Source organism: Nilaparvata lugens, chromosome 4 (assembly GCF_014356525.2).
Source record: "Nilaparvata lugens isolate BPH chromosome 4, ASM1435652v1, whole genome shotgun sequence".
Lineage (NCBI taxonomy): Eukaryota > Metazoa > Arthropoda > Insecta > Hemiptera > Delphacidae > Nilaparvata > Nilaparvata lugens.
The window spans coordinates 54110324-54126904 of record NC_052507.1 but is presented as its reverse complement, the minus strand read 5'-3'; the positions used below and the strand labels follow the sequence as shown (position 1 = coordinate 54126904).

Sequence of the window (16581 nt, the reverse complement as noted above, 5' to 3'; positions counted from 1 at the left end):
CATTGGTTTATTGATTGCATATTATATCATTGCATAGAATTGAAAATTAAGCTGACGGTTGATATGCGATTTGTAATGGTCAATTAATACAAAACGTTTTACTAGAGGGACTTTTTAACCGAACAATAAGGTCTAAGTTCAGTAAGGTCTAAGTTTTAACTCGGATTCTCTTTTGTCTGTCTGTCAGTATGTAACGAGATTACGGCCAAACGCGTTGATATAATTCGATGAGATTTTGCAGGAATATTCCTCTTTCAACTGCGCGTCGATGTATACACAAGGTTTTTTGAAATTTTTCATTTTGAGGATAATATGAAAAGAAAAGGTATTCCTCCGTACTCTGATATCACTATGTATATAATCTACTTTGAAGATAGGATTAATCAGACTATAGAATTATTCATAATCAATCAGCTGAATAGTGGATTATTCAGTCTGGCCGTGTCGATTTCTACAAGGTAGGGTTTCAATATTTTTTATGATGCGTGCCCATCAGTATCAATATTCTCACATTTGAAAAGCAAAGTTGATAGGTTATTGAAAATAAAATAGTAAATGATTAAATGAACTGAATAATGCTGAAGAAATTATAATATTCTTGATTGATAAAAAATTAATTTTAAAATAGTTGACGAATATTTTTATCAGATGGAATGATTATCACGGAACTGGATAAATTATCATACGGGTAACAAATTCAAACGTGAACTGAGTTTATCAACATAAGTGAGTTTTCGATCTTGGAGAACGCAAATAACAGTTTCTGAAAGTAAATTATGATTCAACTGTTAATTGTGATTCAACTAGAACAGGTGACATCAGATACTTGTGAATGAGAGAACTGCGTGAGGTCTACTGTTCACAGAACTACTAGTACTGCGTGAGGTCTACTGTTCACAGAACTACTAGTAATGTTAACCTTCAATATCCTGTGAAAGGATGAAGTATTGAGTCAATTTCTTTGGCCAATAACCAATACCTGAATAATGTTCGAAGAATATGTATTAAAAATGTGAAGTTCATTGATGGAAGCAATCGTAAGTTACCATCAAACATACAAACAAAAAATCCACAAGCCCACCGACGAACGAATAAAGTCTCTAGTTGAAAATTAATATCTAGAGTGAGATTCACATTAATCTGTCACCATTGTTTTAATAATTTAAATCATTGACGCTATCCTTTAGGAACGATGACACTACATAGTCACTAGTGTACAGCTTATCATTACAGATAAAAGATCTTCCTCCAGTAATGAAATTTATTACAAGAGGTAGCCTCAGTAGGTCCTCTGTGAGTTTTAATTTATTAAATACATTCAAAATCAATACAATCGATACAAGTTCGAATAGATTTTAAATTTGATAGAATGCTACATTTGTGGACTAATACTGATCTAATTAACTCTTGCGTGAGCTAATATGAATGGGAAATGTTGATAGAGAATGCAATAAGAATGTTTATGAATATAATAGCAATGACGTTGAATATTTTTATTCAATTATTAATGTACTATTGAGAAAAACTGCAAAAACAGTCAGAATATGGTGAAAAATTGAAATGAACTGGTACGTTGGTGTTCGTTGGTATTGGTGGAGTTCATTATACAGAAAAAAGTTAATTTAGTCAAAGTTAGGGAAGGGAATTCAAATTATGAATAAATATCGGGGCACCCAGCTTTGCTCGTTATTTATTTATAAACTATTGATAAACAGAACACAATTATTTAAAATAATTGGGGAAGGACTAACAGTCACAGCCCAAAACTGTTTCTTCCCCGAATTTTTATTTTTCACTATAAATAGTCCAGAAAGTAGGTTATGTTCCATACGCTTGAATTCAGGTTCAATTTTCAGTCAAACATTTTGAAACAAAACCGTTCTAATTTAGATTATTCACAAACCAAATTGAATAACAAAATAACACTTACTAATCACTTAAAATTGTCAAATAATGATTAACAATGAAAATTATTATATACTCTAGTTTAGAATGATTATCATGTCATGTCAACAAAACGGATTATTTTAATCAAGTCGATTAAAATTTCTAGGGTTTATCGCTGATTCATTACACAGCTGGAAATAATATTCTGTTTCTATCCCACACACGCATCTTCTGTTTCGACAGACAACGAAATTGTCATCTGTTTTTCCAAGGATGAATAATTGTTATCCTTTTCATGTCCTTCAGCGAGTTTTCCCAGGGATGAGACCAGGTGCAACCGAATTTCTACATCACAAACCTACTATGTTCCAAATTTCGTGAAAATCGTTAGAGCCGTTTTCAAGATCCATTGAACATAAATAACTAGATATAAAAATATAAACAGATATACAGAAATTGCTCGCTCAATATAATAGGATAATCACAAAATGTAATCTTTTTACTTGAGAGAAGAAGAGAGAGCAATGCTTAGAAATCGGATTGAAGAAGAAGAAGAAGAAGAAGAAGAACAAGAAGAAGAAGAAGAAAAGAAGAAGAAGAACAAGAAGAAGAAGAAGAAGAAGAAGAAGAAGAAGAAGAAGAAGAAGAAGAAGATGTAGTGGTAGACCTTCCCAGTTTGTTATATCTTTGAAATGATCACCCAGAGGCGCGATCAGTTATTGGTGGAAGATGACTGAGAAGAGTAATTAGGTAGGCTGTCCATGCCCAAATTGGGAGAAAGAAGAAAAGAAGGAAAAAGAAATAGAAGAAGTATGCCCATGAAAGCATTGAATGCCCATTACGCAGCATACATGACCCGAGCAAAGTAGCTCCCTCATTAGACATAACACTGAGAAGAGATGATAATCATACATCATTGATGACCTTCCCAAAATTATTACTGCTCTTCTAGAGTCCACTCTTGTCGGCAATCCTATTAAATAACATGGGTGCTTCCCATGCAACCAATGTTGACAGTTTGCAGTGAATCTCACTACAGACTTTGCGTGATGTTCCAAAAAAGACAAGAACTGATGTGATGTGATGGACAAGGTCCACGAAAATTATGTTACGAAATAATTTTGTTTAAGTGGTAATTTCGGCAAGTGTAAAACGCGAGCTGAGTAAGATTCGAAGGATGGTCTCTAGGTAAAATGTTCAATAAAGTCAGCTTCTGCGAAATTTTGAGTTTTAATCATTCCTTTGTGGGTTTTTATTGTTGAAAAAATTTTATTTTATTTAGAAGAATTGCTTTTGTGCACCACATCTTATTGGATGTGTCGGCAGCACATACCATTGGATGAGGAGGATAGTAAGAATTGGAATGTTAAGTAATTGATTTTTGCAATATATTTATAGCTCATTGTGAAGTCTATTAATATCGCATCATGTTGAACTCATTCATTTACATTGATAAAACATATAAATCAAATAAGTAACATACTTGAATTTTTTTTCAAAATTTTTATTACGAACATAAATTACACAGTAACCCTAGTGGATTGTGAAACTCTGTACGGATTCGCTTTGTGTTTCCTAGGTAAGAATTCAGATACAGAATGTTTCATGAACACATTCATCAATTTCCTAAAGTCTCATTCGTTTCCATAATCATAGATCATGTCCTCATGCTATTATAGCTAAGCTACGACAATTTGTATTGTTTCATCTTTCTTATCTATGAAACCAATATAAAAATGTGATTCAGATACATCTATTCTTCAAAGTCACTATATTTTATAATCACACTCCTTTCCTCTTTGCTAAGAATTTTAGGGAAGGATGACTCAAAAGTGTAAATCCATTTTCGACTGCTGAGTAGAGGTTGTTGAAATCAATAATAATTAGTATTATTATTCATAATTATTACTCTTATTATTAGAGTAATCAGATTCATCTTTCTTTTGAATATATCACTATTCTTCTCCAAATTGTACATATTTTCTTCCCCTTGCTAAGAATACTCCGAAGAACATTTCAGAGCTATTAAAAAATACCTATTCCGTCCCAGAACGGACGGACCAACAAAACTAAACCGAAAACATATAACGCTCATCATTACTACTTCCAGCTTCACTTTCCTACGAGGTCTTCCCTTTTTCTCTCTCTATCTCTCTCTCTCTCTCTGACAAAATTGGACTCAAACATTCCCAATCGATCATTGCGCGTAGACAAGGTAGAAATGCAGCTATGGAGAGACTCACTTCAAACGGTCAGCATTTCTTATACTGCTTCCCATCCAAATAATGCTGACAGATTGAAGAAGCTGCCCGTTTGACGAATCGTGCAATCCTCACCGTCAAATCCGACTGGAACGAGCATCTACAAATCACCGGACCACATAATGTATAGTAATATACACCTATGAACAGGATTACATGTACAAATACATGTAAATGTACACCAAACATGAAAATGTACCTATAGTAACTATTCAATGTCAGTGGATGGAGTATAGTATAAAAAGTTAAATACTCAATAATACATCGATGGTTCGGTACTGTAGGTACATCAGTAGGTACTGTAGGTTTTTAGGAATATGGGTCTGACATAGTATAGTTCTATGGTTCAATCTCACAACCATTGTTAGTATCCTCAGGTATTCACAAGGCCTCACACACTTGCAGCACTGATAATTGCGAGAGGACTCTCTGTAGTAGCCTACTCGGGTAGGGGTTAACAAGCAGTCAGAGCCATATATATCTAGTCTCTGAAAATTCCGCTATTATTACGAGATGAAGCGGTATTTCCAATATAGCAGGACCCAAAACTATACATAGTATTTTCGTTATCATTTGAAATCTGATTTATGAAAATTTATTCTTTTATTTTTTTTATTGGTATTTTCATTGATATCACATTTTCGGGATCAATGAGTATTATTCAGTAGGTACTGAAACAACTCCTAGTTCTAGACTCTAGATCTTTAGACTCTTAGAATTTTAGACTTCTAGACTCTAGCTATTCAATAACCTGAGAAATGACTTTCCGATTATTTGTATCCTACTCATAACAATACCTCCAATCATCTCTCAACACCATCCATCCTATTACTCACGCACAGGCATATGGGGGCACCACTCACAGCAGAGAAAAAACATTGAACCAATCATGTTTATTGTGTCCGTATAGTACGGGGAAATTCATTTCAAACTGTGAGCACTGGTTGAAATAGGAAGTATTGTTGTCATCTCCAAGTGATATTGACATTATGAAGTAAGCTTTAATATAGCAGAATAGTATAGAGATCCCTTAGTGAAGATCTAGAATACATAACCCTTTACAGACTAAGTAGTCTTTCTAAATTCGGGAGAAAAATAGCACAAAATATTGTTATTTTTCTCTCCCGATCATTCTAATCATGTGGTTTTTTTGTGTGAAATAATAATAATGAAGAACTTACTCTGAAGAATAAAGAGAATGCAACTCTCGAATTAGAATCACACTTGCTGTCCAACGTGTAATAATAATTAGAGTTACCCTGGTGGGCGTCTCTGTTCAAAAATATCAATCCACTCTCCATCATTATTTCTCGTCGAAGAGGCATTTGGTCACTCTGGTATCAAATTATCAACAAAACATAAAGAGACCACAGATAATACGAACGGCTTAGAATCGACACGAGTTTGTATGAGTAGCAAGCTGAATTCATTGAGTGTGTGTTGTTTCTTAAAGCGACTACTAACAGTTTGAGTAGCTCGAGGCTCACGGTTGATAGATACACAGACCTAGGAAAGATTTATTGTCATGCTCGGGTTTAAAACCATCTTAATGACGAGTTCAAATCTTGATGGGCCAACTGGTGTGCTTCGAATGATTGATGAGTTTGGTGAGAAAATACTAGGATATTTTTTAACCTTGCAAGATTATTCAAATAGAGCAAATCTATGAGTTAAACTCGAGCAAGGCTCAACTGGACGGCAAGGCGTCTAATGACTGAACAGCCAAGGACGGGCGTTCGATAGAAGAAGATGATGAGTTAAACTCTCATTTTTCATGTTGAAAATTCATAGTAGAAACATAAATTTTGTGCATTCTCTCTATACTGCTTATAATCATATTATTTCTTATTAAAGAATACATTAATGGATAATTGATGTTACATTAATGAATGTCATTGCTGATACTATTTATTCATTACATTTATCATGATTATAAGCTGGATCTTACGTATAATTGCTATCTTTTCTCTATGGTATTAGTGTTACAACCATTTAATCAAATTTGAAAAATGTATACCAAATCGGAAAGTAAAACCCAATTGCGGAAACCCAAGCGAAAATCCCAAGTGATCAAGTTGAGTTCTATAATTAAATTCCCAAGTTCACTCATGGGAAGGCATATACAGTGAGGCGGAACATCCGAGAAAATCTCTTCTCATCCCCTATAACATTGTTTGCTTGAAATTTGCATTATTTACACTACAACACATACGATCTGACACTCAATAACATTGTTCCCCATGACGTTGAATCCCTACATGCATCTGATGATATTCACGAACATGAAGTGAGTTCCACTCATAAGTAAGTTCTACTTACTTCCAAGTTCCAGAGAAGGCCTACTTATTAATGCCTATTGAAACGCAATCCACGACTAAATCGAATCAGCAACCAGTTTTTTTAACCGGTTACAACTCAGTTACCGGTTACCGGTCACCAGTTCCACGCACTAAAGCATTTTCATTATTGGTATTATTTCAGACAGTTGCACACGATTTTGTAACAGCTTTTACAACTGTTACACTCCTCTTGAATGAGTGGTAACTGGTTTTGGCATTTTCACTGTCGCCATGCCTGATCTTTGTAACTTTTTATGACATTGACCGAAACATTCGCTTTAGATTTCACTTTTTTGGCACCGTTTTCCGTTCGTTCAAGGTCGTTTCCTGGGGGTTCTATTGTGAGATCTACATTAAATTGTTGAAATTGGTTGAATTGGAAGGTTAAATGTTATAATATGAAAAAACGCAACCAGTTTGAAGTGAGGATACGAAAAACATGTTTGACGCATCATGACGTTTGAACTACTGAGATTATTAACTTGAAATTTCGCATACATTCTCAATTTACTTAGGTTATAGGCCTATTTTCATTTCCATTAACCAATTAATTATAATTTGAAAAATTAAGACATTCATTCTAATTTGTGATACAAAGTTCAAGTTGGATAAAAGCCCAATTTAATAGTGTTTCTATTGTATAAGTTATCACAGTTGTTGATACTTTTAATATCAGCATGGTACTATGAAACTAAATTCAACTTATTTGATGAGTTTTGAACATACTCGTATAAAAAACCAATCAACACAAAACCTTCAACAAAAAGCAAAGGTAAAAAATTGATATGAAGATAGAAGCCAAAAGTGAAATAAGAAGGAACCGAAATCTGTTATCACCGTTTTTAAAACTACTGTTCTAAGATATTGTTATTATACGTTGTAGATCTTTCAATCTCATCAACTTAGCTCAGAAAATCCTTGTATTTCGGGCTTGACCCAATGAGAAACCATTATTCAAAATCTCGAAGACGAAGTATTCTGATAATATTCTTAAATTATCTTGCAAGTCTCTACTTTCCTTGGTAGGAGCTGAGTGGAATTTTGATTCACGAGATGAATAATAATTATGAAGCATTTTTCCAGAACAGTGAAGCCTTAATTGAAGCTGGAATAGTTTTTCATGTTTAATTAAATTCTTCACAGTTCAACTTGCTTCTCTAGACAAGCTTCTCCCAGCATCTGATGTACCCACGTACTTTTTGAAAAAATCAATTTCTGTTGAAATTGTTGAATGTTCATTTCAAATCGTTTGCTCCAACATTTCAATTCCAAGTCAAAGGACTCATATCCAGATGAAAAATCTGATAACTAAATTTTATTGACATTATATTGCTGCAATATCATTGAACCGTTATGGCTGTTTCAACCAAGGGTAGCATCAGAAGCCCTCATAAACTCGCCTTATATTATGTAAGAGAACCTTCTCATTATATGCCAACACTAAAAACCAATCTGTTAATTATTTAATATGATGCAGCACACTTGACTAAATAGAATAATATTTTCAAATTGTAGATAATAAAACAGAACAGCATCACAACTTATACTAGTCTTAATTTAAAAAAAAACCCTTAGCACCATACACTAGTTCTGCATTTTGTTATTCATATTTTTAAATATTAACTATTTATGTCTTGATACTCCTGTGCGCGGACAGAAATTTATCTCTTTGTGCACAGTAGATTTGTCACATTTATATTTTTATTATAGTTCTTTTTCCTATTTTTATTTTGTATTTGTATGTATTACAAAATATATTGTTTGTGTTTATGTGACAAATAAAGTTTCTATTTCTATTCATATTTATCATAATTGAGTAATTGATGAAAGCACAAATTTAATTGAAATGTGTTTTTCTCATTGGAATCGAACTGGAACAAAAACATTAAAGCTGCATATTTGTCATATATTTGTACAAAAATCCAATCACATTATTAAACCACCCTAAAATGATGTCATCCATTAAAACAAAGAATGTAACTTGAACGAGTGAACGAATATGATCGATGTAGCAATCGATTTATGTCATTTCACGGCGTTTAATTCACAAGCAAATAAAGTTTAGAATATAATTCCGAACTTCAATACATTAGTCTCTCAGAGAAGTGTTTCTTTCATTGAAGCTTGAAACTCCAAGGGTGGTCTCACCTTTCAACTACCAAGTAGCCTACTGCAATTAACAAGAATTTCCTTAAAACTGGACTTTTTCTTCTCAGTTTTCCCAATGATAATTTACGAGCAAATTCAGCATTATCAATTATGTTCTCTGTGTCAGCAGAGAAACTAATGCAACTTCTTTGTAGAACAGCCTAGAACAAAGGGTTCACTACCTGTATACTACAAGAGTGTTGAAGAAAGGTGGTAATGCACAAGACCAAGTTAATTGGCTCGAAGAACTTGACACATTTCGAATCCACAGTCAACTATGTTATTATTTATTAATTAATTATTGGTTTAACTGAATCTTTTCCTTGTTCTGATCTGCATGCTCTACGTGAGAAGGATTTAATCGACCTCCTATCCATCACACGCATATCCGCCAATCACACTTTATCATGCTGCTCATTCTTCCTCTCTTATCTATCTTCCCAATTATCACACCCAGTACTCTGGTCTCTTCTTCCTCCTCCTCTCTCTCCGTTTTTATTCGTCTTATCATCCGTTTTTCTATCTTTCTGGATATCTGAGTATATAAAAGAACCGGTTGTCCCTCTCACTCTTTGCTCTCAGTCCTCTCTCTCTTTTTTTCTCTTTTGATCCTTCTACTCATTCCTTCTTCCTCAAGATATCGGTCAGTCAGGTCTTGTCAGATCGTAAACAAAGTGCTCAACAAGGGCTAATTACCTGATTCTCGACTCACTTATCAGCTACCGTTCACGTCAGCGCTTTTAATTTGCCACTGGAACTCGCAAATAGAAGTAGAGAGTTCTTATCTCATTAATTCTTATTCTTTTCACTTATCAGATGGATATCAATTGTCATTGAAAAAACTTGCAATCAACCTGAATAATCTCAATGTAACTCAACTTAGCATCAAAAACAACGAATTCAATTTTGTTTGTTAGTTTTATTCACATTGCGTTATTTTTTGTGATGTGTTGAATCATGGAGGAACCATATAATATGACGTAGTTCATCTCTGGTTGAATGTTAAACACATACATCTCAGACATAACAACTTTTCTCTTGAATATATCAATAAAATTGCCATAAAACTGGATATTTTCTCACGTAATTCTGATATCACAATTATCACAATCTTGAGAAAAGGATTTCATAGCCAAAAAAGGACTCGCCTTCAACAAGCGTTGAATTTGTGATTATTAAAGCTCACTACAAATTACCCTACAGCAAGGTCAATGAACTAATGACAGATCATCAGAACAAAAAAACATTTCAGTTCTACCTGTCATTAACTAATCATGTGCACTTATAACTGGGCAAATTATCACCATTGAAGAATCCAGGTCACTTTTTGAGAGAGGACAATATTTGAGAGAGAAGTGAGTGAGTGAGTGTGGAAGGGGGTGACATAGTGAGAAAGAAAGAGTGAGAGAGAGAGAGATGATTATTGAGTTTTAGAGAGACACAATGACCTTGTTTGAATTCAGGTGACGGGGAAGAGGTCCTGTGGACGATAATCATCAGCAGAATTCCAAATGTTGATTATAGTTATTGAAGTTCTTTAGTCTCAAAATAAATGGCAGACCATAAGTTATGAGATGGTATTTCAGATGGATAGCCTTCATCAGTCTGGACTAGATAGTTATAATGTGAAGGTTTGTTTCTGAACGAGAGCTAGCGGGCTCTGATAGTATGATCTAGAGTTTAGACTCTGGACAAACCTAGATGTGTCAAACTTGTAGGATTGTTTTCTATAGAGCTACAGATGTCTCGTAGAATGCTCTCAAGTTCGCGCAAAAATATTAATGCATATCAATAGCACTTATTTGGATTTTTGATTGATGGCAACGATAGAAAACCTAACGTATTTCGAACGCATAGGAATGAATCGGCACATGATACAATTTGCATGCGAACTACTCATGCCACACTTCCTGTTGACGAGACATCGAAATAGAATACCAAAAGGAATGCCCAAGTTGCTGGTCCGTCGTGACTGACGGCTGGAAGTCCGGCTGGCCGTCCGTCGTGACGCGGGTGGTCATTTTCTCGCCTGCGCCACGTTTCTCTGCCGTATTCCGTGGCCTACAAGGACGGGCCACTTGTTCACATTATTGAGAACCAACAGAAAACTATTGAATTGAATAAAATGGAATCAAAGTGACACTATTTCGCACGTCTGGTGTATAGTGTGCATTGCATACTGCAAACTGTAACAACTGCTTGTGCGTTACCAAGATATGCATTGTCAAAGAGTGTTTGCATTTTTTTGGACTCACCTGTATTATATCAACATTCTTCATTCTAGTTTTATGTAGATAGAACCATGAAGTTAATATATCTTGATTATTTGTCTCTGATAAAACAAAATATCTCACTATCTTCTTCATATTTTTTTTTGAATGATATTTTCCAGGTCATGTGCTGTAGAATTTGATATACTGGTTATTCTCTCAATTTTAGTTTCAAACTAGGAAATAATATAGCATAATCCACATGAACATTGAACTGATTGAACTATACCAAATGAAATGACTAAATATAAATAATCAATTTGGTACCCGAAACTAACTTCTTAATTCCACCGTTCATCATCCATCCGATAATTTATTTGTACTAGTTTCTGTGTGTTTGTAAAACCAACAGTGAACAGCGTTGTGTCTACTGAATTTCTTGATCAGTCGGCCAGACAACGATTGAACCTTAATGTTTTGTTCGACAGCTCTCACAGCGCAATAAACTACGAAATTAGTACCAGAACGCCTGAAAATATTGCTTGCAATTATAGCTTTTGGAATCAAGTTGGTAAATCACTATTTCACAAGCCAACATTGGCTGGGATATGCCCTCAATACGGCCAATCAGAATATGAATAATCAACATTGATTGCAAAGCCTGAAAATATTCACATTCAATTCAAGAGCTGCAATAAATGCCTGGAAATATCCTCATACAATTGAAGAGCTGATTCAACTAGTCCTAGTTGTTAGCATGTGAACATTTTTGTTGTGCTAATAATTGCTCGTTTGAGAGTTTCGTCTGAATATCTTGTTTGTGTTGTTATTGTAGGTTTAATTTACACGACCTAGCTATCAGGTTGTGTTCTTTCTACAGAATTTCCATGTTCTATCAACTATTCAAAATAGTATAGATCGATCTCGAAAGCAGGGTTATTTTACACAAAGATAATATGTAGCATGTACCTATTTAGTATAGTTAGTGGTAAAGTAACCATTCTGGTCCCCCCCCCCAAAAAGGACCAGAATTATTTTTGAAGCTGGATAAGCCACAAAAATTATAGCTTCTAATGCCATATTCTCTTTATATTGTACTTTATAAAGGGAAAATATATAAGGGGTAAGAGAATAGCATTGCAATAGTGATGATAATAATATTATTATGAGCTATTTTCTTATAGAAAGTGAGTCGTCTAGTGCGTAGGGAATAGATAGCAGGGAGTTAGGAAGGTAGTAGGAAACTACTGAAAGCAATTTAAAGTTGATTCAATTTATGCCATATATAATATTATAAAGAAATTCAATGCAGCTCATAGTGCTCTAGTTGTTTGTAGTTTATTTAGTTCAATGCATGTGATTGAAAAGTGTGACTGACTTTAGTTTATATTGTAATGTACGGTTACGAGGACGGGACCTGGAACTATCTAAAGCAGATAATCGGGCCCGGCTTTAACCCTCTGTTAAGAGACACCATTTTTCAGTCCAATTTTACTTGTCATGAATTTTCACCGTCGTCGACACTTTTAATTTTTAAACAATGGATGCTCTCGAATTGTGAAAATTCATGTTAAATAATCGGCTACATTACAATATCCTCAAACAATGCTCCAGCAGTGTACCTCCCACATTTTCCCAATTATTATCAACGGGTGTAGTTTCTACCGCGGACAGGTGATGCACTTCAAACTGTCGACAGGGGTGAACAACCCACCCCCGCCCAATCTCATAGACGCACCCCTCCTAAATTCAGCTCCTACCGCACCCCACCAATAAATTGAGCACAAAAAAGTTGTCAGTAGTCATTTTAAACACTGCTGACCCTTTTTCCAAATCCACCATTACTGTCAGGGCTCCTTATAAATAACCACAATGCTTTCTGCTTTCCAACCTAGTATGCTAAAAGTGTGAAGTGAAGCTACTTCAGCATATCAACTGGTTCACTCAATTTTTTGTATTGGTGGTTCTTGTATTATGCTCAATTTCCAAATTGAATTCCGTTGAAGAATAAGTTCATTCCTTTTATGTTGGAAGGAACTGAACGAATGATCCTATCTTGACTGAACTCTGGAAATGCATCCTATCAGAACCACATTCCAAATCCAGATTTAAAAATAGAATGCAGTCATTGCCCTCAGCCATCTGACTAATCCTCACGAACATCTCAAATTTCTTCCATAAAGTTGACAGGATTCTAGTGTGAATGCACAAAAGAAAGTTGTGGAACGATTTCAACTGAGGGAATTGAGAAGGATAGTGGAACAAAATAGACTTAAACTTTTCCCCTCAGAGGCTTAGTTTGCTGAGATCTTACATTGAGGGAAAAAGTGGGAAAAGTAATCCTTAATCCAAGTAGAACTTCAATTAATCCTGGAAGAAAGTTTATTTAGGAGGTCATGAAAAGTTCAATTACTAAACATACTCTGCAAGTTTTTAAAAGTTGTTAAACATCTGATGTTTTGTTGGTTCACCTGCTTAAAGATTCGGCTAGGCTTTGATACTTTTACCACAAAAGTACTTTGTTTCAGTATTCTACATCGCAGCTATTACTATTTTTGACATGAAATAATTATATTTGAGTAACGATCCTAATGCGTTGCTGTTGCAACCGATATAAAAAATTGAAGCCTGGTTGCACAAAAGTCTGTTAAATTATAATCTTGGTTAAATCCAAGAGAGCCAATCGGAAAAGACTATTTTGTAAAGAAGACTCCTCTGATTGGTTCTATTGGAATTAATCACGGTTGAAATTTAACAGGCTTTAGTGCAACTGGCACTAGCTGTGTCATAAATCAACTGATCACATTTCACTGAAAGTAGAGCTGATCTTTGATCGAAATGATCTTGATTGAAAGTTGAACGTTCAATTAACATTAATAGAGAGTGATCAGCTCGAATTGGCAATATTTAATGCTATAATGCATTATAATATATGATGCATTATTCAAATGCATCCTTGTATCCTATTAACTTGTAATAATTTGTCTTTCAAGTTGCCTCGCAGACAGAATCTATCAAAACATATTTGTTGAAAGCTATCGATTCTCTCGATACAGTAGTTATGAACTCAAAAATCACTCCTAAATGTTTCAGCATTCAACTCGAAATTTCTAGTTCAATTCCTTTATTATCAAAAACTCACGCATGTCTGCCGTTCATGTGGGCATCATCCTCTATTAACTTTCCTCAAACTTTTGCAAGTATTATCTTTCAAATAATTATCGACCAGAAGCAAAGTTCTGGTGAATCAGCTATTTGATAAACCTGGTAAATCAGTTTCAAAATTCACTCCGAACTCGCAGCGTAGGTTGAATGAGATTGCATTGCTACTACTTATAACGAATGCTGACAGTTTACAGGGATTCTTACAACAGCAGTCTACTGTAAAACTGTTGAAAGCTGATATGTAAAGTGTAAAGCAGAGCTTGAAGTCATCCACTGACATGCTTTGCGAAGCACCGCTTTACAAAGCACAAAGCCCCGATCAAGTTGAAGTTGAAGTATAAACTTTGAAAACTAAACTCAACTGCTCCTTCTCTCTATTATTTCACCATCTCTTCCCTCCTGGGGCCTATTAAACTACTAATAGATACAAACTAATAGTATTAGTGATCGACTGCTTATCAGAATAGCAATTTACTATTAAAAAATATAAATCTATTTATAATATTAGCTTGTAGTTTCTCATGTAACACGGCCCTGGTCTCCCTTTTTCCTTCTTACTCCTCCGAATGCTTTTCATCTATTATAACTAATTTACCTTAACCATATTCTACAATCAATAACATAATATTCCTCATCTACCTTTACATCTGCCTCCTCAACATAATATCGTCTTCTTCTTCCTTCCCCACCTTCTCTTCTAGTTCTTTATCTCCTTCATCTTCCTTCATCAACGATCAACTTTTTTCTCTAATTTATTCTTCTATTTATTTGACCTCTCACTTTCCATTACGTTCAACAATCACCATCATCTTATCCAACCTCTGTTTTTCTGATTTTTCTTGTTCTTTTTCTCCGTTATTCACTTATTATTTTTCTCCTTCATCTGCTCTCCTATTCTTTGATTTGTGTACATATTCTTCATTCACTGCCTTCTCCAATTACCATCTTTATCATCCCCTTCTTCTCCTTCATCATAATCATCACATCACCTGTAGAGTGCATTATTAACAGAAGATACCGGTACTCATTTCTCTGAAGGAAATTTGTCAAACTTGAGTTGGTTGATGACGAATTCTCTGTTCCGAGCAAGTGGACTGTATTTTAGAGGTGAAGAGAGCTAATATTCTAAGCTCAGTAAAAGGCGCTAAATTCAATTGAAAGAAAATTAATGACAAACTTAAAGTGGAAGATGTGATTGGAAATTCAACAGTTGGCTTTCAAAAGCATTCCTCAAATCACTCAATGATGAATTATAATGTGAGTTGGTTCGAATGTGTGTTGGTGGGTGAGTGTAGCAAGTGTGGATATGAAGATGGATAAAACAAGTCTATAAGTTAGTGTAAATGTAGCGGAAAGGTAGCACTGTACGTTGTTAGAGTGGATGGAGGAGAAAGAGGTTGGGATTCACTTCAATCTGTCAGCATTCCCCATGAATGTTTCCCAGTCAGTCAACACTCAATCAGCTCAATCAATGCTTCCCATTCAACCGAGGCAGACGGTTTATAGTGAATTCCTTTCTGGCTGACAATACTTACATGTAGCCTACTTGTGGTATGTAAGTAAACTCCTTTGCTTTGTCACACGTACAATGGTGGATCAACTAAGTTTGAGATATCCATTGTTTCTGCAGAATGGAGTGATTTTGAAGGGTGCTAGTGCGCTGGAAAGTTGGAGATGATAGAGTTGCCAGGAATTGATTGATCAATAATTTTAGAATAGGGTTTCCTGTATGTACTTACATGTTTTCATTTCGGAGAAATCTATGTCGAATTTGAGGAATAAGAAATTATACTAATCATATTATTGTAGCCAATCTATTCACATTGGAAATTTCGAGTTTCAGACTAGAATGATGAAAAAAAATTGTAAATGCTGAAAATGGCAGGAAAATGGTTTTAAGTTGAGTCAGTTCTTCCCCTTCCAATAATGATGATGATCTATACCCTATAGTAAGACTCACGTTCTAAAGTCCGTGTAAATGATAGGGAAACGATGTTGTGACGCTTTTTTTAATACCCTCCATAGTAGATATCTGTGATTCAAATTATTCCGGACTTTCTGAACTCATATTATTAACTATTGATTCTGGTATAAATGATATATCTCAAATAAATCATATTTATCAAGAAAATGATAAAATAATACATGTTCATAATGGAGATTAAATATTTGAATAATATATTTCGAAACCCAATTCACAAACAATTTCACAACGGCGTGGATTTGGAAAAGGAGAGAGCTGAGTGTTTTGTCTGATGACAGAAAAGGATAACAAACCAATGTTTATCGGATGCTGAATTTAGAACGTGAATCACACTAAACGCTTGTTGAGTAATTGAATTGATTTAAAGACAAAATATAATGTAGAAAGATGAAAGTTGATGGGGATACATTGAAGGATGAGAAGGTAAAGAGGAAATGAGAGGGAAAACAAGTGAGCCGAGTGGAGGGAAAAATACTATTACTATTGATATAACAACCCACGAGACGTCACAAGAGAAGATGAGAAGATATCGAAGAAATTAGGTGATGGAGAGAAGAGAAATGAGGAGAGAGAATAAGGAAGTTCAA

At 34.7% G+C, this 16581-nt stretch overlaps 1 protein-coding gene across 1 annotated transcript in view; it reads right to left on the bottom strand.

The window, feature by feature from the left end:
* Positions 1–16581, bottom strand: part of LOC120351071 (alpha-1A adrenergic receptor-like) — an 86245-nt gene that overhangs the window by 10662 nt on the left and 59002 nt on the right. The gene's annotated exons all lie outside the window — the stretch shown is intronic.